This window comes from Haliotis rufescens, unplaced genomic scaffold, assembly GCF_023055435.1.
Source record: "Haliotis rufescens isolate VD_foot unplaced genomic scaffold, xgHalRufe1.0.p SCAF_52, whole genome shotgun sequence".
NCBI classification, from domain to species: Eukaryota; Metazoa; Mollusca; class Gastropoda; order Lepetellida; family Haliotidae; genus Haliotis; species Haliotis rufescens.
Genome location: NW_025964246.1, coordinates 2,509,616 through 2,537,220, shown reverse-complemented (window position 1 = coordinate 2,537,220; position 27,605 = coordinate 2,509,616).

Genomic DNA, 27,605 nt, shown 5'->3' with positions numbered 1-27,605 from the left:
AGTGACAGCGAGCAACGTCCTTGTTGGTTCAGCGATGCGCATATTTCAGAGTCTGTGCTGACGAATTGACAGCCGCTCGTCCCTACTCTACCCTTCTCCTTGATTGAGGAACCATAGTGACTAAAACCATCGCCTGATTCGGGAGACCTTGAGTGTCTCTATTGCCCATCAATAGATCCCCATATGCTGTTGGTGTTAAAAAAAACATGGAGATGACCAAAGACGTTACTGAAGTCATAAGACGTAGTTTCGTAATTTATACATTACATGGATGACTTGATCTGATATTGGTTAATTAACAACTTGAAAGTGTATGACATTAAAAACATGTAGCAGTGTTGTGTTGAAGCATTTAAGTTGTCAAAAACAAGGTAAGTTGTTTGTTTTATAAAAAATGGGGAGCACTTTTATTCAAAGTAAGCACGCCACACCGAATGCACAGGTTCAATTCCCAACATAGGAACTTTTGTTGAGGTTCATTTGTTTGTCCCGTGAATAAATGTAACTCCAACACTGCTAATTGACACGTCACACGAATAAGTAGCTACATGCTACAGTACATTTATGAAAATCTTTCAAACGGATCTTCTAGAGGTGTATTAATAGCAAGACATTTTAAATCTTGACATTATTGAATAATTAAGAGGAATGCCCCTATCCTCTTTTAAATTAGTTAAACTAATTTTCTTTTAAAGCATAAAAGCAGAGATTTGCACTGAAATGGACCGTACTATGAAACGATTTTACGAAATTCAGTTCTTTCAAACATACGTCAAGCAAAAATCTTGTTAACACCTTTAACATACTAGGCTTTCGCTTACGCCTACTGCTTCCCATCAAACAAATTGAGTTACTGGGAGAGCTGTAAGTGTACGTCTTTGAAGCCGTTAAAGTATGCAGTGCTTTTGAAGTCGTTGAAGTATCCTCAGCCATTTAAGCCGTTCAAGTACACATATCCGCTTAAGTCGTTGAATTATCCATAGCCATTGAAGTCGTTGAAGTATCAATAGCCGTTAAAGACATTGAAGTATCCAAATCCATTTAGGCTGTTCAAGAAGTCGATGAAGTTTCCTTAGCCTATGAAGATGTGAAGAATACATAGTCGTTGAAATTGTTGAAGTTTCCATCTCATTTAGGCTGTTGAAGTATCCATAGCCATAGAAATCGTTGAAGTATCCATACCCATTGGAGTCGTTGAAGTAGTCATTACTATTGAAGCCATTAAAGTATGCATAGCCATTGAAGCCTCAAAAGTAGCCCTAGCCATTGAAGCCGTTGAAATAACTGAATGTTCGTGGTGTACCAGGAGGCACAACTCCACCTTGCCCCATACAAATTGTGATATTATTTTATGAAATATAAAAGTGTGACAAGCTTTAAAATTTGAAATGTTTAAAGTTTTGGTTCTGTTTTCTCTGTCATGTACCAGATGATTGGGGGACTTTGATGTTGGACAGGACATGATGAAATGTCTTGTCTTGTGTTTGAAATCATCATAGCTGGTGGAAATGTGTCTTTGAACTGTAAGCCCACACTGTTTGTCACGTGGTAATTTGTGTTTTCAGTAACTACCTCTTCGTTCGTGAAGGTATGCTTTGTGAGCAGCAGAACATTCTGGAGACTGAGGACGGACTTTTTAGGTCGGCCACTGATTTTTCCCCTCTTTCGTCTGAGAAGAAGACATTGCCTGGAATCTTATTACTCATCTGCAGTCGGGTTCCACGCATTTAATCTGAGGCAAACCAATTTTCCACATCGTCTTTTATCTGGGTTACCTTTTCAACGTGAGTATCAGACATGGCTGACACCGGTTATTTTTCAAATCCCGTTTTCTAAGGAAGCTGATTGATTGATTGGATAAAAACATCAAAGCCACTGCCACACGTCGGTTCCAATCACGACGCTTCATATACAGTGATTTGTAATCTCCTCAAAAGTAACGTGCCAATTTGAGCGTTTATGTTGTCTTTGTTTCAAGAACCTTCAAAGGAAGTTCGAGAGTCTCCCTAAATTGAATTTATTTTTATTGACTCGGGTATTATGGGTGACACCGGATGCTCAGATAATGTTGAGAAAAGAAGTAAGCATGGAATAATTGGTTACTTTTTTATACACCTGCTCACACCTTAACTTTGCGAAAGGAAAATATATACTAAGTTCCAAAAGAAACGCACATTTTATGTTGCAACTATCAATTTCAAAAACAGTTATTAAAACAAAAGACACACATTGATAGAATTACATTTCTAGAAACGTTCCATTCGTCCTTTTGGATTCAAACCCTGAACACTGAACAGACAAGCCAGAACGTGTCTTTCGGAGCTCGTGCCGAGAACACCATGCATGCTTTTAATGTGCAACATGGACCGCTGGGTGTTGATGGTAACCATAAAAGTGAAACGTGGCAACAAACGTCCGCCAGTTCGTTGATTGACACAGAAGGCACGATGCCTGGATAAACAATTGTCGTGGAGTATTGGGCAGGACTGAAGCTGTATAACGGTTAAATGGGTAGCGAGAGATCTACAGGTTCACCCCCCTAAAATCTTATGTGTCCACGTGTAACGTCGTTTCGTCAAGATAGGGTTGTCGCCTGAACACTGAACAGACAAGCCAGCACGTGTCTCTCTGAGCACATGCCGAGAACAATATGCACGTTTTTTAAAGTGCAAAATATACTGTTGAACCAACCACATGAATATCAAATGTGTTTTTGGTCTGTGTTCTTGTAGTATTGAAAGAAATAATTCAATAAGGAATTAATCACTACCAACATTAGGTACTGGGGGTATTTCTCTCTGGATTCCCAACGGGAAAGATGGACTTGTGGAACTTAGTCAAGAAAGATACTTGGACAGTTGAGTGCCTGGTTCATAGGACATGCTGGGTGGCCGAAAAATATTGTGCCGCAAAAGAAACATAAATACAATCAAATCCGTTTCTTAGAATCCATTACCAATTGAAGTATGAGGAGCAACAACTACCAGCAGTCTCATGTTGACGTACCTATTTCAAGCATCATCCTTGAGCTGGCGTTGCCCTCATCCAAGAACGCTCTGCGGCTTCTCCACTGAACCAGTCCTTCGACCTTACGCTTCATCACCTGCCTAACTCGTACAGTGCCTTGAGTGTTTACTTCGGATATCTAGCCCATATGTCTGTCTAATAAAGGAGAGGTCATTAACTGAAAGTGATTAAAAACAAACAAAGGTTCAACGTGTTTCTACGCTTAGAGGTAGATTTTGCGAGCGATTACCGTCACAGAAATGATCTTCCCTTGACCTGGCCGTCTATATGATCGCTAACACGCCACCTTGTTCTGAGAGAGAGTTAGAAACAGCTTTACGACTCTAACTTAACTTCAAAACTACTTGCTGCAAGAGAACCTGAATAGAAAACACATTAGATGTTTCGATCTCGTCACCCTTTCACGTGACAATGACAGTTTAAAATAAAATCGGAGCAAAATATTCATTAAAAAGTATGATAGTTGAGGTATTTATAGTAACGTCACTTGGGTCAAGGTCAATCTAACGTGGGCTTTTCAAACATCATTTGTCAACAACAAACATGAGTTATATGGTCTGTTATACACTTTCTATTTTTCATAAAATCAAAAACGTCGATCATACGTCGATATACATTCTCTGGGATGTTTGTTTTTGCTATTATTATTGGTTTTGTTCATGGGCTTATGTATCCTGAACTTTTTTGCCTTTTTCGAAACGTCCGTATCTGTTTCTTTTGTTCCAAATGAACAATGTTTCACGTATGACGCGTATCACGTAATAAATACTAGTTATTGAGTGCGGTGCAGGGTTGGGTTAGGTTTTTGTTGTTTAATGCCGCGATGTTGCAGGTTTATGACGGCGGTCCGTAAACAATCGAGTCTGGACCAGACAATCCAGTGACTGACGTCATGAACGATTTAGGCAATTGGGAAACGATTACATGCATCAACCAAGTCAGCGAGCATGGGTTGCTGAAGACCATTCTAACCCGGATCTTCACGGGTGCCTGGAAATCAGCTGTCAGCAACATGGGCAACGTCCGTCCGCTCACCCCGACACACAACCAGCCAGGACAAAGACTGTTCTTCATTAAACCGCCTTCACTCAAAGCTTCACCACAAAGGCCAGGCTGTGTCATTCCTGAAATGTTTATGGAAAGCATTCAGAAGAATAAACATAAATATGACACGTCGCTTGTCAACATGGGTGTGGTGCTATCCAATGCTATTACCTTCCATGGAGTTTTCACACCTCCTTATCCCTGGCACTGGCTCTTATTATTTCAGTGAAAAAAACACCAGGTGTCCAGATTGATTTTCAGTTATCCATTCACATATAATTTTCATGACTATGTTGCCTTGTACACTATGGAATCTATTTCAGCAGATATTCAAGACTTATTATGTTCTGCCCTTAACGTTTTGAATGACCATAATCATAAAGCGTCAATGCCAAAACATATTCAGAGAATAATCCTGGAAACTCCCCTCCCATGTTTACGTAGCATATTACTGAATATTCTCTCAATCACCATGGCGCACCATTCATCAGAGAGTAGTTCATGCCAGGTTCCCACAGAGTTAAAGCCTTTTTCTCTATTTGAAATACATTTTTACCGTAATTGTCTCTTACTAATTGACATGATTATATTTTTTTACTCAAGACCTTTGCTCGAAGCAAACTGTTTGAGAAAATTCTAAATCCACGACAAAGACAAAAACCGATGGAAGCAAGAACGAATATTGGCACTGTTTAAGTCTTGACGATCTCGTTTTATCTCTTGGGAAGACTTATTTCCAGGAATCTTTGTCTATGGCTCCATGTAGACATTAGGGAGCCGGATCCTGATTGGTTCACTCGTATATGTGACGTAACATACCCCCCGGAAATTGCAAAGGTTGAAAAACTAATCAAATCTTTGTTAAATTTGTAACAGTTGTGGAGGGATCGATACCTTGGCCGAGGGCAGTAGGAGGGTTCATCGGTGGCCGAACCAGCTCGGTATTAAATTATGAAACCCCATTAAATGAAACAAATATTGGCACTGCATCTCTTACGGAATCTGCTGTTTGTTATAATACTGAAAAGGTTTGATTAAAATCATGCATTGGTGAAAATCTAATGTCATAAAATGGAAGCTGAAATTGCATTGATTGAAGAGTGGGAGATTTTGTGAGTGAGACTCGTTGATTTTATTGTACACACAAACATAACCGTCAAAAACGTTGTGTTGTTTTACTGGGGTATAGTCTTCTGGACCCTTTGATTAATGGTTATAAGACGGCAGCAAACACGCATTTACTCTCCTCGCTCAACACCAATGTACTTTAAACAATGATATTTAAAGGGACTCGTTTAATCGAAACCTGATATAAATTAAACAATTAAACAAAGCCTAACTATATATTTCTGTGGTTACACATGAGGGTGCAAAGCAGGTTCTGCATAGTCCGATCTTCGATTGATAAGTGTATTATAGTTCCGTATGATAGATACTCACGTCCTATCGGTCCTCGTGCATGGTTTAGTGGACAGAGCATCTGCCCTGAGAGTGGAGGTTTGGAGGTTCAATCCCCGTCTCCGTCACACCAAAAGTCGTTAAAGATTGTACTTGTTGTTACCCTGACTGACGCACTCCATTAATGGGATAAAACAAGGACTGGTCGTCTCAGAGTCAGTATGCTGTGTCTGAGTCGGGGTCTGTGTTAAAATGCATTATGGTGTCTCAAACAGTGGGTTGGGACTATAAAACAGACATTAGTCTCGACTGGTACAATTAAGCACACACACGCACGCAGTCAGGCACGCAGTCAGGTACGCACGCAGTCACGAACGCACGCACGCAAACACGTTCTTGGGACCTGCTATGTGGCGGAACCTCCGCTTGCCGTTGTCATTGTGGAATGTATTTGCTCATTAATATATACATCTTCAGGCGCGAATTGTGACAACATCAGCATAATTGTCAGAGAAATAAAAACAAAATTCTATATAACGAATACAAAAACACTAACAACAAAATTCTTATTATTTCGTCGGATTTGGCGGTTACAAGTTTTGTCGTACCAAATTTCATCTGATTTGTGAAGCAATCCCAGTTCTCTTGAGCTGTGAAAATCATGGGGACAACATGGTGGCCCAACCAAAATTGACGGAAATCTATGTTAGAGAATGGAGGTTACAGTCGCCCTAGCGCTGGTATCACCTGGCATGGACATGAATTAACGCAATCACTGCTTAATATAACAATATGTCCATATGCCGTGCTCACAAACCATGTACCCCACTGCCGTTGAACGGAACTACAGAGACGATGCGTTAATCATGCCTTTATGTATAAATATAATATAAATGATTCCATTCCGTGCATAGTAGATTGGCCATCTCGTCTTCCATGCCGACCGTGTTTCCCATGCTGTACATAACACATAGTTGGGATGTTAAACGCATTATCTCCACTCAGGTAGGGCATTATCACTGAGTTATCCAACGCTGTACTTCCTGTCGTCAAACCTTCTAATCAAGCAGCATGACTGACGTGGGTCTCTCTGGATGGGAATTATTACACGTTCTCCATCTTTGGTTCCTTCATCTAACATAGAAAGCATTCCTATGCGGACGGTACAGAATATGGACCAGATAGTACTGAACGTGAGTGAATATTGTTTTAAGCTGCTTTTAGCAATATTCGAGGAATATCACGGCGGGGGACACTAAAAATGGGCTCCACACATTGTACCCATGTGGGGAAACGAACAGGCGTGACGAGCAAATACTTTAACCACTGGGCCACCCAACCGCCCCAATAGTACTGAAAACTAGGTCTTGTAACAACCCGTACAAGGCTTGTTTGACACCACTCACAAAAAGCTATGTTTCTACTTAATAAGTTACCTACACGTGAAGAATCGGATTAGGTTTGGTCTTCAGCAACCCATGCTTGTTTCCCTCAGTAAAGATCCGTATTAGAAAAGGTCCCCAGCAACATATATCCTACGGAAGAGGCGACTAATGAGATCGGGTGGTCAGGCTCGCATGCCAAGGTTAAAGCAAGTTATCGTATCCAAATTGCGTGGAACGATGCTCATGATGTCAATCTCTTGATTTTCGAGTACAAACTCGATTATGTACAGACCGCCGTTATATAGCTGGAATATATTGCTGCTAGCAGCGTTAAAGAACCAACAAACAAACTTGAGATACCATACTGAACGTTCGATGATGGCCAATTGATTTCTAATTTCTAATTTTCACAACATAATTCACCAAAAATAAGCCTTTGTAACTTGTGAAATCTTAATGTTGAATTCATAACATGTGATTACATTGGAATTGACGAGCTGAACGTTCGTGTGAATTCCTCGACCGTCGGCCTCGGGTTGTACCAGCACTTTCATCTCGTAAAATCTTGTACACTCGAATACTGACTCATATAAAGTAAAGTGACAAAACCATTCGAATAATCATAAGAGTGAGTGAGTATGGTTTTCGTCGTTTTTAGCAATATTCCAGCAATACCAGGGCGGAGGACACCAGGAATGGGCTTCACACAGTGTAACCATGTGGGGAATCAAACCCGGGCCCTCGGCGTGACGAGAGAACGCTTCTACCACCAGGCTACACCACAGCCCCATATTCATAAGAAATCTCTACTGAAATTGGAGTACGATTCCGACTAAATCATAAGCATGTGTTTGTGAATCACTTTCCAATATTGTTGACACCAGGTGTTCGCGAAAAGGTGAGTGTATTTTGTCGCACCGGTGGCACCCGTCACAAACACATGCGAAAGGAAGTCAATTGTTAACTCATACATAGTTCCTTCCAAAGTAAATAACGAAGAGCAGTCCTGTCCTGTTCATATTGTCCTTTCACATCGGGAAAAATAGAAATCTGCTTTCCTCCACAGATAAGAAACATGAGGTATCAACCATTCGTGGGCGAAGATGGAGAAAACTGATGCCAAGGACCAGTCATGCTGACGGTAAACGCTGCTAAAACAATGAACCACGGGCCTACATAAGTCATGAAATTACAGTCATTCAAATAATTTCAACTCCAGTGGGAAAATGTGGCAAACTCATCCGATAGAAGAGTCAAACGAAACACTGTGCTTGTGTGATGTCTTGATCGATTATTTGCTATAATGGTTGTCCGCTGGCCCTTGCCATGCTATATTATCGAGCATACGAATCGGTGTTACGACGCTGCTCAGTGCTCTTGACTGTATAAACTCGTCAACTCACCAATTACGACACCAATTGTGGTTTAAGACATTTTTTTACTTCACAGATACTTTTTTAAGAGATTTTGGTTAAAAAGTACCAGATCTTCCGTGCATGGACATAGTGTTAAGGAATTAAATAACGCTATGATTAATGGGCTGACATTCTCGTCTTCTTTGCACGCTACACTACACACTACTTGCGGAGAAAATAGTATTAGTCATGTTATGAAGGCATAGTGGTTTTTGAAAGGACTGCGTGATTGGAGAGTCTGGGTTCTTTTTGGCTGTTATCCGGTTTCATGCCTGATTAATACGATTGGAACCACCAGAGTTGTTCCATGATCATCGCCCTGGGTGCTGAAGATCAGAGGTGGTTAAGAAAGTCATCATTTTCTTGTGATGATCTATACTTCTGCCACAATAAACCCGATACACGGAAACGTTCAAACCCTTGTGAGGGAATAAGGCGATAGCTGACATCAGTGAATAGTCCTGAATAAGCCGACCAACCAACTCAGTGGCGATAAAGCAAACTTCCGGTTGGCCTGTATGCCCCCTTCTGTCACTTCCGGCCATGAATTTGTCCTCGAAGTGTTGTCTGGATTACATACAATATACATGCCGCGTCACCAGATGCTTCCCTTTGTTGTGGAAGACTTACACGACGAGGAACAAATAAGCTGATCTATGACAAGGTTTGAAGACGTTGAAAAGCAGGGGAAGATTGATGGACACTGCACAAGTATTCAGGTCGTTAGGGGGACAAATCCATGGTGCCTGCAGACCCACATAAATCGATTTTCTTGCCGATAATCCTGTCGTCGTTATTTGTTGCACGATCAGAAAAATCTCAGCTCCTAAATTAGGATTCCAACCCGAGTCTGTGCTCCGGCCAAGTAGCGGTGAATTACAGTCGACGACAGTGACAGCGAGCAACGTCCTTGTTGGTTCAGCGATGCGCATATTTCAGAGTCTGTGCTGACGAATTGACAGCCACTCGTCCCTACTCTACCCTTCTCCTTGATTGAGGAACCATAGTGACTAAAACCATCGCCTGATTCGGGAGACCTTGAGTGTCTCTACTGCCCATCAATAGATCCCCATATGCTGTTGGTGTTAAAAAAAACATGGAGATGACCAAAGACGTTACTGAAGTCATAAGACGTAGTTTCGTAATTTATACATTACATGGATGACTTGATCTGATATTGGTTAATTAACAACTTGAAAGTGTATGACGTTAAAAACATGTAGCAGTGTTGTGTTGAAGCATTTAAGTTGTCAAAAACAAGGTAAGTTGTTTGTTTTATAAAAAATGGGAAGCACTTTTATTCAAAGTAAGCACGCCACACCGAATGCACAGGTTCAATTCCCAACATAGGAACTTTTATTGAGGTTCATTTGTTTGTCCCGTGAATAAATGTAACTCCAACACTGCTAATTGACACGTCACACGTATGAGTAGCTACATGCTACAGTACATTAGTATGAAAATCTTTCAAACGGATCTTCTAGAGGTGTATTAATAGCAAGACATTTTTAATCTTGACATTATTGAATAATTAAGAGGAATGCCCCTATCCTCTTTTAAATTAGTTAAACTAATTTTCTTTTAAAGCATAAAAGCAGAGATTTGCACTGAAATGGACCGTACTTTGAAACGATTTTACGAAATTCAGTTCTTTCAAACATACGTCGAGCAAGAATCTTGTTAACACCTTTAACATACTAGGCTTTCGCTTACGCCTACTGCTTCCCATCAAACAAATTGAGTTACTGGGAGAGCTGTAAGTGTATGTCTTTGAAGCCGTTAAAGTATGCAGTGCTTTTGAAGTCGTTGAAGTATCCTCAGCCATTTAAGCCGTTCAAGTACACATATCCGCTTAAGTCGTTGAATTATCCATAGCCATTGAAGTCGTTGAAGTATCAATAGCCGTTAAAGACATTGAAGTATCCAAATCCATTTAGGCTGTTCAAGAAGTCGATGAAGTTTCCTTAGCCTATGAAGATGTGAAGAATACATAGTCGTTGAAATTGTTGAAGTTTCCATTTCATTTAGGCTGTTGAAGTATCCATAGCCATAGAAATCGTTGAAGTATCCATACCCATTGAAGTCGTTGAAGTAGTCATTACTATTGAAGCCATTAAAGTATGCATAGCCATTGAAGCCTCAAAAGTAGCCCTAGCCATTGAAGCCGTTGAAATAACTGAATGTTCGTGGTGTACCAGGAGGCACAACTCCACCTTGCCCCATACAAATTGTGATATTATTTTATGAAATATAAAATTGTAACAAGCTTTAAAATTTGAAATGTTTAAAGTTTTGGTTCTGTTTTCTCTGTCATGTACCAGATGATTGGGGGACTTTGATGTTGGACAGGACATGATGAAATGTCTTGTCTTGTGTTTGAAATCATCATAGCTGGTAGAAAAGTGTCTTTGAACTGTAAGCCCACTCTGTTTGTCACGTGGTAATTTGTGTTTTCAGTAACTACCTCTTCGTTCGTGAAGGTATGCTTTGTGAGCAGCAGGACTTTCTGGAGACTGAGGACGGACTTTTTAGGTCGCCCACTGATTTTTCCCCTCTTTCGTCTGAGAAGAAGACATTGCCTGGAATCTTATTACTCATCTGCAGTCGGGTTCCACACATTTAATCTGAGGCAAACCAATTTTCCACATCGTCTTTTATCTGGGTTACCTTTTCAACGTGAGTATCAGACATGGCTGACACCGGTTATTTTTCAAATCCCGTTTTCTAAGGAAGCTGATTGATTGATTGGATAAAAACATCAAAGCCACTGCCACACGTCGGTTCCAATCACGACGCTTCATATACAGTGATTTGTAATCCCCTCAAAAGTAACGTGCCAATTTGAGCGTTTATGTTGTCTTTGTTTCAAGAACCTTCAAAGGAAGTTCGAGAGTCTCCCTAAATTGAATTTATTTTTATTGACTCGGGTATTATGGGTGACACCGGATGCTCAGATAATGTTGAGAAAAGTAGTAAGCATGGAATAATTGGTTACTTTTTTATACACCTGCTCACACCTTAACTTTGCGAAAGGAAAATATATACTAAGTTCCAAAAGAAACGCACATTTTATGTTGCAACTATCAATTTCAATAACAGTTATTAAAACAAAAGACACACATTGATAGAATGACATTTCTAGAAACGTTCCATTCGTCCTTTTGGATTCAAACCCTGAACACTGAACAGACAAGCCAGAATGTGTCTTTTGGAGCACGTGCCGAGAACACCATGCATGCTTTTAATGTGCAACATGGACCGTTGGGTGTTGATGGTAACCATAAAAGCGAAACGTGGCAACAAACGTCCGCCAGTTCGTTGAAGGACACAGAATGCACGATGCCTGGATAAACAATTGTCGTTGAGTATTGGGCATGACTGAAGCTGTATAACGGTTAAATGGGTAGCGAGAGATCTACAGGTTCACCCCCCTAAAATCTTCTCTGTCCACGTGTAACGTCGTTTCGTCAAGAAAGGGTTGTCGCCTGAACACTGAACAGACAAGCCAGCACGTGTCTCTCTGAGCTCCTGCCGAGAACAATATGCACGTTTTTAAAGTGCAAAATATACTGTTGAACCAACCACATGAATATCAAATGTGATTTTGGTCTGTGTTCTTGTAGTATTGAAAGAAATAATTCAATAAGGAATTAATCACTACCAACATTAGGTACTGGGGGTATTTCTCTCTGGATTCCCAACGGAAAAGATGGACTTGTGGAACTAAGTCAAGAAAGATACTTGGACAGTTGAGTGCCTGGTTCCTTCGACATGCTGGGTGGCCGAAAAATATTGTGCCGCAAAAGAAACATAAATACAATCAAATCCGTTGCTGAGAGTCCATTACCAATTGAAGTATAAGGAGCAACAACTACCAGCAGCCTCATGTTGACGTCCCTATTTCAAGCATCATCCTTGAGCTGGCGTTGCCCTCATCCAAGAACGCTCTGCGGCTTCTCCGCTGAACCAGTCCCTCGACCTTACGCTTCATCACCTGCCTAACTCGTGCAGTGCCGTGAGTGTTTACTTCGGATATCTAGCCCATATGTCTGTCTTATAAAGGAGAGGTCATTAACTGAAAATGATTAAAAACAAACAAAGGTTCAACGTGTTTCTACGCTTAGAGGTAGATTTTGCGAGCGATTACCGTCACAGAAATGATCTTCCCTTGACCTGGCCGTCTATATGATCGCTAACACGCCACCTTGTTCTGAGAGAGAGTTAGAAACAGCTTTACGACTCTAACTTAACTTCAAAACTACTTGCTGCAAGAGAACCTTGATAGTTGTTAGTTGTTGTTGTTTAATGCCGCGATGTTGCAGGTTTATGACGGCGGTCCGTAAACAATCGAGTCTGAACCAGACAATCCAGTGACTGACGTCATGAACATCGATTTAGGCAACTGGGATACGATGACATGCATCAACCAAGTCAGCAAGCCCCTTATGACAATAATAGGTTACTGAAGACCCATTCTAACCCGGATCTTTACGGGTACCTGGAAATCATCTGTCAGCAACATGGGCGACTTCCGTCCGATCACCCCGACACACAACCAGCCAGGTCCCAGACTGTTCTTCATTAAACCGCCTTCTCTCAAAGCTTCACCACCAAGGCCTGTCAACATGGGTGTGGTGCTATCCTATGCTATTACCTTCCATGGAGTTTTCACACCTCCTTATCACTGGCACTGGCTCTGACTATTTCAGTGAAAAATAGCACCCTTTTGGCGAACACCAGCATTCGTGACCAACTCGTGTTATTCCGGGACAAGCCGAATAGCGACTCGTGCCCCTCTCGTGGCCATTTTTGCAACCGGGTTCCGTTTTGCGCAAACGGGCATACATAAAACAATTTGAACTCGTTGTGCAATGGTTCACATATATTTCCCCACATATCATTTATATTTCAGTTGTAATTAAAAGCACATCAGGACATGCGAAATTATACAGTATGATTGAACACATTTAACTGTGTCTTGGGTATAATTTTAGATGCAAGACATATGTAAAAGCAGAAATTATTTCTGAGGGATTCTTTGACGAAGAACTTGAAATCATACGCGCATTCTGATTGGTTTGTCGTATTTTCGCACATAACATTCATCGATAGGGGGACGAGTCTTCTTGCAGGTTACGGAAAGGGGCGAGTGGTGACGAATGGAACACCAGGTGTCGAGATTGATTTTCAGTTATCCATTCACATATAATTTTTATGACTATGTTGCCTTGTACGCTATGGAATCTATTTCAGCAGATCTTTGAGACTGATTATTCTCTGCCCTTAACGTTTTGAATGACCATAAACATAAAGCGTCAATGCCTAAACATATTCAGAGAATAATCATTGAAACTCTCCTCCCATGTTTACGTAGCATATTACTGAATATTCTCTCAATCACCATGGTGCACCATTCATCAGAGAGTAGTTCATGCCAGGTTCCCAGAAAGTTAAAGCATTTTTCTCTATTTGGAATACATTTTTACCGTAATTGTCTCTTACAAATTGGCATGATTATATTTTTTTACTCAAGACCTTTGCTCGAAGCAAACTGAAAAATTTCTAAATCCACGACAAAGACAAAAACCGAAGGAAGCAAGAACGAATATTGGCACTGTTTAAGTCTTGACGATCTCGTTTTCTCTCTGGGGAAGACTTATTTCCAGGAATCTTTGTCTATGGCTCCATGTAGACATTAGGGAGCCGGATCCTGATTGGTTCACTCGTATATGTGACGTAACATACCCCCCCCCGGAAATTGCTAAGGTTGAAAAACAAATCAAATCTTTGTTAAATTTGTAACAGTTAAGGAGGGATCGATACCTTGGCCGAGGGCAATAGGTTCATCGATGGCCGAACCAGCTCGGTATTAAATTATGAAACCCCATTAAATGAAACAAATATTGGCGCTGAATCGCTTACGGAATCTGCTGTTTGTTATAAAACTGAAAAGGTTTGATTAAAATCATGCATTGGTGTGGATCTAATGTCATAAAATGGAAGCTGAAATTGCATTGATTGAAGAGTGGGAGACTTTTTTGAGCGAATCTCGTTGATTTTATCGTACACACAAACATAAACGCTATGTTGTTTTACTGGGGTATAGTCTTCAGGGCCCATTTGATTAATGGTTATAAGACGGCAGCAAACACGCATTTACTCTACTCGCTCAACACCCATGTTCTTTAAATAATGATATTCAAAGGGACTCGTCGCGTTTACTTGCAACTGGATATGATTTAAACAATGCCTAACGTTTACTTCTATGGTTACACTGGAGGATTCAAAGCAGGTTCTGCATAATCCAATCCTCGATTATCAAGTTTTTTATACTTCCGTATGATAGATACCCACGTCTTATCGGCCTCCATGGCCTAGTTGTTAGAGTGTCTGCTTGGAGAGCGGAAGGTTAGATGTTTGATCCATTATCCGTCATACCAAAAGTCGTTAAAAATACAGTCAAATCCGTTGGTTTCAGTCCATCACCAATTGAAGTAGCCTAACTAACGTCCGGTGTTCCCAGACAGCAATCACAAGTACCATGAACTAACAGAACACTATGTGTAGCTGTAACGTCCGGTGTTCACAGACAGCAATCACAAGTACCATGAACTGACAGAACACTATGTGTAGCTGTAACGTCCGGTGTTCCAAGACAGCAATCACAAGTAACATGAACTGACAGAACACTATGTGTAGCTGTAACGTCCGGTGTTCACAGACAGCAATCACAAGTACCATGAACTAACAGAACACTGTATGCAGCTTAACACCCGGTGTTCACAGATAGCAATCACAAATACCATGAACTAACAGAACACTATGTGTAGCTCTAACGTCCGGTGTTCACAGACAGCAATCACAAGTACCATGAACTAACAGAACACTGTATGCAGCTTAACACCCGGTGTTCACAGACAGCAATCACAAATACCATGAACTAACAGAACACTTTGTGTAGCTCTCACGTCCGGTGTTCACAGACAGCAATCACAAGTACCATGAACTGCACCGGGCATAACAGAGCACTGTTTGTAGCCTAATACCCGGTGTTCCAAGATAGCAATCACAAGTACCATGAACTGCAACGGGCATAACAGGACATTGTAGTAGCTGTAACACCCGGTGTTCTCACACAGCAATCACAAGTACCATGAACTGCAACGGGCATAACCGAGCACTGTTTGTAGCCTTACGCCCGGTGTTCCCACACAGCAATCACAACTACCATGAACTTCAACACTATTATAAACTGCAACGGACATCTCAAGTCAATATATGTTGATGTAACACCCGATGTTCCCAGGCCATAAGCCACAAGCACCAACAAAATAATTAACCTTAACGGGCATTCCAATTCAATTTATGTAGCGAACACCCGGTGTTCAAAAGCAAACAATAGCGTTTACAAAGCAAAACCATTGCAATAGTTCCAATCCCCCACCCCCAACCCCATAGACCCACACCCACCCATACCCACTACCAAACCCCACCCCCTTGTGGACTCTCTCGCCGCAACAATACCACAGAGTGCCCAGGTCAAGGTACACTAGACGAAGCTGTCACTAATGAGCTCCAGACAATCTCTGCGAGTCAAACATAAATAGATTTTGCTTTTCAAAAAGAATATTTTGTCATTACTTTGATCAAGAAACCTTTGAAGTGGTGACTTAAAACGCTGCACAGATAAGACGATTAGTAACTCGCGGGCACACGTCGCGAGGTCAGCTCAAAATATGTGGCCCTGCTCGTAAGAAATGGATGTGATCAGTTTTGTCATAAATCTTGTTATAAAAACCTGACTCGTCAACGCGAAGAGTCAAGCAGATGCTCCACTTCCTGCTTTACCTTATGTTGATAGACCCAGGAATTATTCATAGAAAACTAGCGCGCGAGGGGTGATTCATGAGCTCTGAGTCTCAAACAGTAAGACTGGAACCTGAAGACTTTAGGCCATTTTCTATTAGTTGCTTTACCGATTTTTATCTCAAAACATGAAGTCTGTGGCTGAAAAAAATATAAAAAATTGTCTTTTGTGAAACATGTGGTCAGTAGGTATTGAAAATAAAAAGCATTGTTTAAAATTTGGTGAAATTCGATGTCATGATAGCCAAGATCCCGAACAATTATCGTTTTGGGAATAGTAGAGGGTTTATCATTTGACGGGACGTGTATGACAACATATAAATTTGTCATATAATTTATTGCTAAACGGGTTTTTTAAACTCGGCGGTTATATAATAAACCCTCTCAATTGAGAATTATATTTTGTTGATTTCTTGACTTTTACATCGGTGGATCCGTAAATCAATTAATTAAAAAAACGCCTTTTAATTACTTTTGTTTCAACATAAGCGCCTTCCACACTTTTGCCAGCTATGTTGGAGGGATCTTATTCCAGTTTCGGAGAAGTCCTTCCTTGCTGACCAAAATGGTTCTCCGTAGCTGCTTTGACGTCATCCTTTGAGTCGAAATGGTTTCCGACAAGAGCTTCCTTCATCTTTTGGGACAGATGGAAGTCTGGCGGAGCCAGGGCAGGGGAATAAGGCAGGAACTTAAAGAGTTCAAAGAAACACTTGAGGATTGTAGCCATGACAACGATGACAATGATTGTACCCGTGACAATGATGACAATGATTATAGCCATGACAATGATGACAATGATTGTACCCGTGACAATGATGACAATGATTGTAGCCGTGACAATGGTGACAATGATTGTACCCGTGACAATGATGACAATGATTGTAGCCGTGACAATGGTGACAATGATTGTAGCCGTGACAATGATGACAATGATTGTAGCCGTGACAATGATGACAATGATTGTAGCCGTGACAAAGATGACAATGATTGTTGCCATGACAATGATGACAATGATTGTCGCCATGACAATGATGACAATGATTGTCGCCATGGCAATGATGACAATGATTATAGCCGTGACAATGATGACAATGATTATAGCCGTGACACTGATGACAATGATTGTAGCCGTGACAATGATGACACTGATTGTAGCCGTGACACTGATGACAATGATTGTAGCCTTGACAATGGTGACAATGATTGTAGCCATGACAATGATGACAATGATTGTAGCCGTGACACTGATGACAATGATTGTAGCCATGACAACGATGACAATGATTGTAGCCGTGACACTGATGACAATGATTGTAGCCACGACACTGATGACAGTGATTGTACCCATGTCAATGATCTGTGAACTGGCGCTTTGTCTTGTCGGAAGGGCACATCTCCTCTCAGTATCTCACGTCTTGAAGTCTTTATTTCATCGACCGCCTACGGGTTCGCCAGGAGAGCGGAAGGTCGGGGGTTCGATCCCCGGTCGCGTCATACCAAAAGACGTTAAAAGATGGTACTTGTTGTCACCCTGTCTGGCGCTCGGCAATAACAAGATGAAATTAAGGTGAGGCGAAATGAGGTTTAACGTTGTGACGTGCATGCGTGCGTGCGTGCGTGCGTGTGTGAGGGTGTGTGTGTGCGTGTGTGAGGGTGTGTGTGTGTGTGTGTGTGTGTGTGTGTGTGTGTGTGTGTGTGTGTGTGTGTGTGTGTGTGTGTGTGTGTGTGTGTGTGGCTGCTTGTAATAGTCCGGACTGGTGCCGACTTATAGAGCTATCCCACTGAGATACCATGCCGCAGTTTAACATATGTTCCCAACTCAGACACAGTATACTGACTCCGAGCCGACTAGTCCTTGTTTTATCCCATTAATGCCGAGCGCCAGATTCTGGAGTGAGAAAATAATATGTATATAGTGTTGTGTTATAGCAGGTTGCTATAACAATGTTCATAACCTTTGACGAGAAAAAAGCAGGTAAACATATATCCTTGATGTCTCTCAATTTCTTATAGTCCCCGTCAGCATGTATTTACAACGTGCAATCGATTGATAGACAGCTACTTTACGATCCAAAAACGAAATTTTGAAGAGCCATGTACCATGCATTTAAATATCAGCTCACGACGCATTTGCCACAGCGACAGTGAACGCATTGCTCGAGCATCACCTACAGAATAAATACAGACTAAAAAGGTTCAGGTTTATTTTTCAAATATTTTCCGCAAGACAATGCTTCGTCAAAGTGTAAAAATAGGGATGTGTTTTAGGTATCTGCTGAACATCTGAAATCTGCCCTCCTCTTCTGTAAACATGATTCCTTGCAGGTTTCTGTTCCATCAGTGCAACAGTGTACGAGCCTATATATGTCTTCGATGTCCTGTAGTGGTCTGTAAGATGTGATAATGGACCAGCGCAGTCTTCTGGACACTGTCCAACAGCAGGATGGCCAATGGCAATCGCATCTAATGACGTCATCGTGAGAAAACGAATTCTCAGATGGGGATACCCTCGCGGTCTTGGTGGTGTGGTGACAGGACGCTGCCATTTCTTAACACCGCACTCAGAAATATTCCAGCTGTATGACGACGGTCTGTAAATAATCGAGTCTTGACAAGGCAAGCCAGTGATTGACATCAGGAGCATCGATCTACGCAATTGGGATAAGATGAGATGCATAAACCAAGTCAGCCCATTAGTCGCCTCTATTACAATCATCGGGTTGCTGAAGACCTATTCTAACCCGGATCTTCCCGGGTGTCTTGAAGCCAGCTATCTACGCAGTTGAGATACGATGACATGCATCAAACAAGTCACCGTGTCTAACGACCCGATCCTGTAAGTGGTCTCTCACAGCAAGCAAGGGTTGTTGAAGATCAATTCTAACCCGGCTCGCCACGAAGTCCATCAAGGTAATGTTATACCTTGGAAAGATTTTAAGATAGCATGCACCTTGAAACCTCTTTTCTCATATATTTACCTTTCACCAAGACCACCGACGACCATGTGATTAATTTGTCAAGCGTTGTTAAGCCTTCTTGGTGTCAGAGTTGCGATAGATGCAACGAGTCCCTTGACTGAAGCGTTACGTCGACTAGTGCGTTGTTTTCACAAACACCGTTGAGATATTTATTCTGCTCCTGCCAGGAACCATCTGACATTAACATGATGTGCCTTCTGTGTATCGGGTTGCCCTTTCTGGAAGGTTTATAACCGATCTGGGCAACGATCTCGGGTGGAATGGAATCCTTCTGTAGCAAGAATAACAATATGGCGGTTTGAGGTGAGTTGGGGGCTCCTGATAATAATATCAGGTGTTAGGGAACACTTGATGTCTGCCATACACACCGAGGAGCTGTTACTCTCTTGCGCCACGCGGAGTCAGGTTTCACGCTGAGGGAGTGATTCAACCTGGTACAACAGTTCTGTGTTACTACTCCTGAGCTTCACATACTGTACCGCTCTGGGGATAACGGAGTTATCGCGCATGACGACATTCTCTGATTTCCGGTTCCGGTCAATGACGTCGACCGGCGTATTCTCTCTAAACATGTACACGTATTCTTTCTCAATAAACAAAAAAATACGTTTCTTACCCATAACGGAAGCCGTAGACGGTATTAAAAGTTCTGTAAGCTCTTGGGAATAACAGTTTTATCTATAATTACCTTGGCTTGTCACTGGTCGCCGGTACTACTTTTCATTCGTTTGTTGTCGATCTGTCATCCACGTGCTAAGGCACACTCCGTCGCAGTGGTGACTCAGCATAACACCACTGCCACAGGCTAATTTGCATATCACGTGACCGGACTTTTCTCTTGTTTGTAAACAAACGCGCTTTTTCAGAAATCAGTATAGAACGGACTAATGCAAGTATTGGGGGGCGCTTTACATATTGTTTTGCATAACTATATAGATATGCTACTACAACTGCGACAGTGAGTTGCATGACAATATATATTTATGCATCAAAGTGACCGTGTCGCTAGCTCTCCGTTGGGCTTCGATGACAGCACGTGGAGCCGTACAACCAATGTAAACATAGGATAACTACGCAAAAACAAGTAGATTTTTACGTATTTGCATACTTTCTCAATGAAAGTTAACCATTCTTTGACATTTGTTTATGAAAATGTGTAGACTTGTCAAACATGAAACGGATGAAAAGCATATGCAATATCTTGAATGGACTGTGAAAGATGTGACGAATCGTCACATGGCGCTGGCCTGTGGCAGAGGTACTATGTTAGCTGGCTGCCGGCCGCATGGAACTCTGGGTAGGAGAGTGGTGCTAAGGTGGAACGAGAACTAGGGAGAATATTCTGCATTTTGATTCCGAATAACTGACTGCAACTTGATAAATATTCCACATTATCCATGCATCATCCAGTGGCATATATTGGCGTTGTTTACTGTTCGAGAACATTAAAATTGGCAATTTGGCTACTGAGCCCTTGTAACGTTACATCAAAACGTGTGACCCACTTCAACTCAGCACTGGCCGATGTTGACTTCTAAAATTGTTAACTTGCATTTGATAAAGTTGATGTATTGAATGCAGCAACATGTTTCTAACGTTTGTTGTTTTTTATGAGCGTGATGATAAAAATGTACTAACTTGGAAAATCCGATGTGCCGTTCCACTGTCGGTACGCGCCTCACGTTTAGAACTGGTTTAGGTAGACAGGAGCCCAGTCTAGATTTTTCACTGAGTAGGGATACATATCTTTTGGGTTATAGACGCCAGACAATTCGAATGTGGTTAGTGATAACATCTCGAGACTTATGAATATTAAATCTGATTGTAGGTAAGAAAGAGAACAACCAACTCGAAACTCGGAATATTACGGTTAATCTTTCCCATGGGAATTCACGTCATAGATTAATCCGGCTTATTGTCACCCATGTCACTAATTCCCCCGGAAAATTAAGTCGTAATTCCCCGCAGCAAAATTATACAAAAACTAACATCGAGTGAGTTGGTTTAACGCCGTTTTGATCAGTATTCTTGCTATATCACGACGTGCCAGGTTGATAGTTTACAACGTTGGTGATCCCACATAAAATAGATTAGGGGACACCTATACGAGGAAACAAAAGCAATACACAAAAGTTTATATTTTAATTAATTAACAATAAATCTCAAAACTGGTACATCGTCCATACCACATACAGTTAATCAGTTTAAACGATTGGATAAAATACAATTTGAGTTGCTTTTTAAATGTTTGTGTTGCCAGTTGGAAGTTCTGGGTCAGTGTGGATGGCGTACCAGCTATAGTTATTTCACGTACGTGTTTTCTGAATTGTACAGACAAGCTCGCCGCATGTTTAGCCTTTTAGGGCCATTTAGTTGGGTTTTTTGTTTTTTTCGATACTTTCTTGAAATTTCAAGACACTAAGTTGAAATTTCAAGATACATCAGTTGAAATTTCAAGTTATTATCTTGACATTTCAAGATGATTATCTTGAAATTTCAACTTAGGTATCTTGAAATTTCAACTTATGTATCTTGTAATTTTAAGATAGCATCTCGAAATTTCAAGTTAGTGTCTTGAAATTTCAAGAAAAAAGTAAAAAAACAAATGGCCCTAAAAGTCTTCCGTAGTATGCAGTTGCTCCCGATGTTTTCTGTAGAGAAGAGTCACGTGACCAACAGGCATTGGCTGACTACTGAAGGTGGGGTGGTTACGATATTTTATTACCCACGCGGTGAAGTGACATTAGGTCAGATAGTAAACACGTACGCCTCACGTGTCGTTCAAGGTTGACCTCGTTTTACTTTTCATTGGATAAACGTGACATTGCTAAGGTCACACATAAACGATCATGTTGCATAATTTTTAAAAATTGACGAGACTTCGAGGGCAACACTTTATTAAACCAAACAACCACGTCACACGTTCATATTCGTTTTGCATCGTATATTTATACATAGATCTACTATAGACAAGGGGGCACGGGTGGCCCAGTCGTCTAAGGCGCCGCGATTCGCTGTGCAGAGTTGCGTCCCTTTGGCACGCCAGAAACCTATGATTGTGGGTTCGAATCCTGGTTTGCCCCGATTATGTTTCTAGGTTTGTCAGCACCATACCCGTGCTCGTGGGTTTCACCGAAGTGGTAAACGTCCGAGACCTGCATCACTTCGGGCTTTCCTCCCACATTAAGCTGACACGCCGTGATATAACTGGAATACTGTTAAAAGCGGCGTTAAACCCAACTCACTCACTCACTACTATAGACGTTATACTGACTAGCTATATCCATTTGTCGAGAGACTACAGATAGATAGGGGTCTTTTGGCTAGCCTACAAGCGTGTCTTCTTCAACTTAATTTAGTGGGAAAAGTTTAGTACAAGCGAAGGATGCCAGTTTAAAAGATTTAGAACGGTATGTAGGTAAACGTTGGATGCTGCGTCTGTGCCATAAATGTCCCCTTCAAAAGCGTACTGTGTGGCACTGTTTGCGAAAGAGTTTGTCTATGAATGAACAAAACTCCACCAGCAGATGCATTCGTGACCAACTCGGGTTATTCAGGGACAAGCCGAATAGCGACTCGTGCCCCTCTCATGGCCATTTTTGCGACCGGGTTCCGTCTCAGCGCAAACGGGCATACCTAAAACAATTGTCAACTCGTTGCGTAATGGTTCACATATATTTCCCCATATATTATATACAATGTGTGAAGCCCATTTCTGGTGTCCCCCGCCGTGATATTGCTGGAATAATGCTAAAAGCGGTGTAAAATCAAACTCACTCACTCACCATATATTATATATATTTCAGATGCAATTTAAAGCACATCCGGACGTGCGGAAATATGCATTATGATTGAACACATTTAACTGTGCCTTTGGTATTTTTTTAGATGCAAGACATATGTAAAATCAAAAAATATTTCTGAGGGATTCTTTGCCGAGGAATTTGAAATCATACGCGCATTCTGATTGGTTTGTCGTATTTTCGCACATAACATTCATCGATAGGGGACGAGTCTTCTTGCAGGTTACGGAAAGGGGCGAGTGGTGACGAATGCAGCAGATGACGATATGAAACTCCGTGGAAAATGTGCCTGATCTCTGATCGTGTTGCCACATCGGGATGTGAACAATAACATTCCGTGTTGATCTCTAGCGTGAAGGTTACACACAACCAAATGTTTTCCCATAGACTTCTATAGTAACGTTAGTAGTAACAAAGAAAATGACTAGCTTAGCCAGCTCCTTTTCCGAGTACAGGAAGCTCAAAACAACACCCCCAGTTCCGCAACAAATGTCACCTACTTGAAAATAGCTGTGGTCACATTCAGCATAAGTGATCATGTTGAAAAAGACAGTACTAAATATAGAAAAAAACATGGTCAGTTTAATAACTGAATGGATGTACATTTCAAAGACATAAAAATCTTACACAATATCATCCAATCGCAGCCTGCAGATATCTCTCGATCTGCACTGAACGGCACAGTCACAACTGGTTCTGATTTAGTGTGGTAGAACCTGGGTTGTCTTTTCTTATTCTGATTGTGACCTTGACCTTCATTTGAAGCCGTCACTGTCACAATATGCAAGCGGATTCATTTTTGTCGATATTCACTTCTTAAGTATAGGATGACACCGTTAACATGAACGTCATTGGCAACTACACTTTTCCCAAGTGATACGGACAGGTTGCAAATTCAGCTGATTTATCACGGAAACCGAACCATGTTGAGTGTCAAAGAGCGTCACTGTTTGTTGAAGTGTTCTAACATGTGCTCCGTGTACTGACAACTCTGCGCTTGAGTTACTGATGGTTAAAGACATTATTAATAAGTAGATGCTGTTGTTCTTGTCATATTTGCACACAAACAATGACAGGGACACTTTATTCATGCACACGCTGTCACCTTGTGCTCGGTCACACATCATAGCCCACTCGTAACGTCAAAGGTGATCTATGCAGAACGAGTTAAGTCTTCTCTATTGACCTGGCTGATTTTGTTTAACGCCGCACTCAACAATATTCCAGCTATATGACGGCGGCCTGTAATTATTCGAGTCTGGACCAGACAATCCAGTGATTGACATCATGAGCATCGATCCACGCAATTGGGATCGATGACATGCATCAACCAAGTCAGCGAGCCTGACCACCCGATCCCGTTAGTCGACTTTTACGGCAAGCACGGGTACTGGAGACTTATTCTAGCATACACCGGATCTTCACGGGCCTACCTAGCTGATTAAATGACATCGTGCCCAACCGGCGTTGACCGTTGCTCCCACAAACCACCGACTCGTCTTGTCAAGACTCGACACTTCCTATAAATTGTTCCCATTCATGTTACCTCCTGTCGCTGGATGTCAGTGTGCGAAGACCTATACAGAGTTATCTTAAGTTTCAAAACTTTGATGACAAGCCTTTGATGATTTTGTACCATTTGTACCATAACTTGGCTGCTAGTTTCTCAGGCATGCAACCTTTTGCCAAAACATATCTGTAGAAATTCCTTAAGTGACCAAATAATAGCTGTGTGCTGCATCAATATTAAACGTTTATAGTTGTAGGAAAATAGGTCTCAGTGGGCTAGCAGTATAAAACCGGCATAAGTCCGGACTAGTACAAGCAGTCAAACACATGCATACACGCACGCATGCACGCATGCACGCACGCACGCACGTCGATATAGAGTGCATTTATCTTGAACGCGACTTGAAATCACACCTCACCTCCTCCCACCTCACCTCACCTCACCTCACCTCGCCTCGCCTCGCCTCGCCTCGCCTCGCATCGCATCGCATCGCATCGCATCGCATCGCATCGCCTCGCATCGCATCACCTCACCTCACCTCACCTCACCTCACCTCACCTCACCTCACCTCACCTCACCTCACCTCACCTCACCTCACCTCACCTCACCTCACCTCACCTCACCTCACCTCACCTCAATACGGATATCCTGGGCCAGAGTGTGCGTTTCTCCTATGTTTTCCTTATACATGTACACGTGCAAGGTCAGTGGTAGTGGATATGGTGTTGGGGTCCCGGAGCGCTTAACCCGGCATGGTTGCTAAGCTCGATACAGTGAGTGAGTGAGTGAGTTGGGGTTAACACCGCTTTGAAACGTATTCCAGTTATACCACGGTGCATCAAATGGATTTTGGAGGAAAAAGCGAAGTGATGCAGGTCTCAGATGTTTACAACTTTAGTGAAACCCACGAGCACGGGTATGGTGCTTACAAACCTGGAAACATACCGGGAATCGAAACCATAACCATAGGTTTCTGACGTGCCCAAGGAACGCAACTCTGCACAGCGAATTGTGGTGCCTCAGATGACTGGACCACCCAGCTCGTTTAGAATGACTGACAGCCCTTGCACAACCCAAAACAGATGAGTATTAACTGTTAACACGTTCATCTTGGAACAAGTATCTTGTTACTGATGGCAAGTGGCATGTTCTCGACATATGCTTGGCATGGCTACGGAATAGTTTCATCTTTTGAAGTAAAAGATGATAAGTAGCTTTGACTGTATCATCCTGTGGCCATACTGGATCGCTCACTGATACACATCTCACTTGGAGGCACGGGTGAGCTCAGTAACCTCCCTTAAGCGTGCCAGAATCCGATTCGCGTGATTACACTTTTGTGAACCTAACCATGCCCGTGGAAAAACGTTAAACACCTGCATCAAGTTCGTCTTCCTCCCGCATTAAGGTGACACACCGTGCTATAACTGGAGTTATGTTCAACGCGGCGATAAAACCAATCTCACTCACTGTTGGTTCAAATCCCGGGTCGCACCTATTATGTTTCTAGGTTTGTCAGCACCATACCCGTGTTCGTGGGTTTCACCAACGTGGTAAACGCCTTAGACCTTCATTACCTCGGGCTTCCCTCCCACATTAAGCTGACACACCGTGATATAACTGGAATACTGTGTTCGATGATTCACAAGGGTTTAATATATCTTGTGAATATATCTTAACATGTCGTTAAACAATAACCATTAACTTACATTACATTCATATTTATCAAAAGGTACGTGTGTGTCACAGGCTGTCACTGTTGTTTTACATGTCCGCATCTAGCCCACACCCAACCCACGCTCAACCCACACTCAACCCACACCCAACCCACTCTCAACCCACACTCAACCCACACTCAATCCACTCTCAACCCACACTCAACCCACACTCAACCCACACCCTACCCACACACCCAACCCCATACCCTACCCACACCCTACCCGCACCCAACCCCACACCCAACCCACACCCAACCCACACCCAACCCACACCCAACCCCAAACCCAACCCACACCCAACCCACACCCAACCCACACACAACCCCACACCCTACCCACACACAACCCCACACCCTACCCACACCCTACCCGCACCCAACCCCACACCCAACCCACACCCAACCCCACACCCTACCCACACCCTACCCACACCCAACCCCACACCCAACCCACACCCAACCCACACCCAACCCCACACCCTACCCACACCCAACCCACACCCAACCCAGATTCAGTTCAGGCCCGTGTAGCACCATAATTTTCAGCCACCTTTTTCTTGTTTACCTCGGCGGCGAAGCTTAGGGTTGAGCTTTGATGGTTGTTTTAAGATAATACGAGGTGAGGTGACCGCAGATGAACACGATTGTGTAGCCTATGGTTTGTTTAGCCCGTTCCAATAGGTTGTAATAAGTGACATTCATATTTCATGCGATATCGAGCTGTGATTCGAACCGAGTGCGAAATCTTGAATAAGAACCAAGATGGCGGGTGTCACTCCTTGTCTATACTATGTATAGAGAGGGGTGTGAATTTTTTTCTATACGAATATATTATGCTATACACGCTATCATCGAGTTCTTGTGGTGATGAGTGATCTTCACGCGAAAGCTGGTCTTGATGTGATGAAATGTGTGAGAGATACATGAGGCACGCTCTTGCCCCCTTATAAACAGTCTAACTTGCTACTGGATATTCCACACAGTGTCATCACAACATAGAATATTCCACATGTGTCTATAACAATATATCACAGTCGACGGTTATTCGGAAGTTTACACATCACACTGGCATCTAAATACAGTTACTTCATCAAAACTGCTTACATTAAATAGTACTATATTCCTGACAACTAATCACTGTCCAAACACAACGCAATGGGCGTCTACCAAATCACAACAAAAACAATACAACACAGTAGAAAACTTTGTTCAACCATAAAATAAATTGCATATAAGTGTTGTCACAAGTAGATTCTAATTTAGACGGAGAGCTGATATCGGCGGTTCGATCCTCGGCCGCGTCATACAAAAAGACGTTAAAAGATGGCACTTGTTGTTACACTGCCTGGCGCTCGGCATACAGCGGATATAACAAAGATTTGTCAGTTAAATGTGTCTCAGTGGGGTATCCATGTTAAACTGCGGCATTGTATCTCAGTGGCACTATAAAACCTGCATTAGG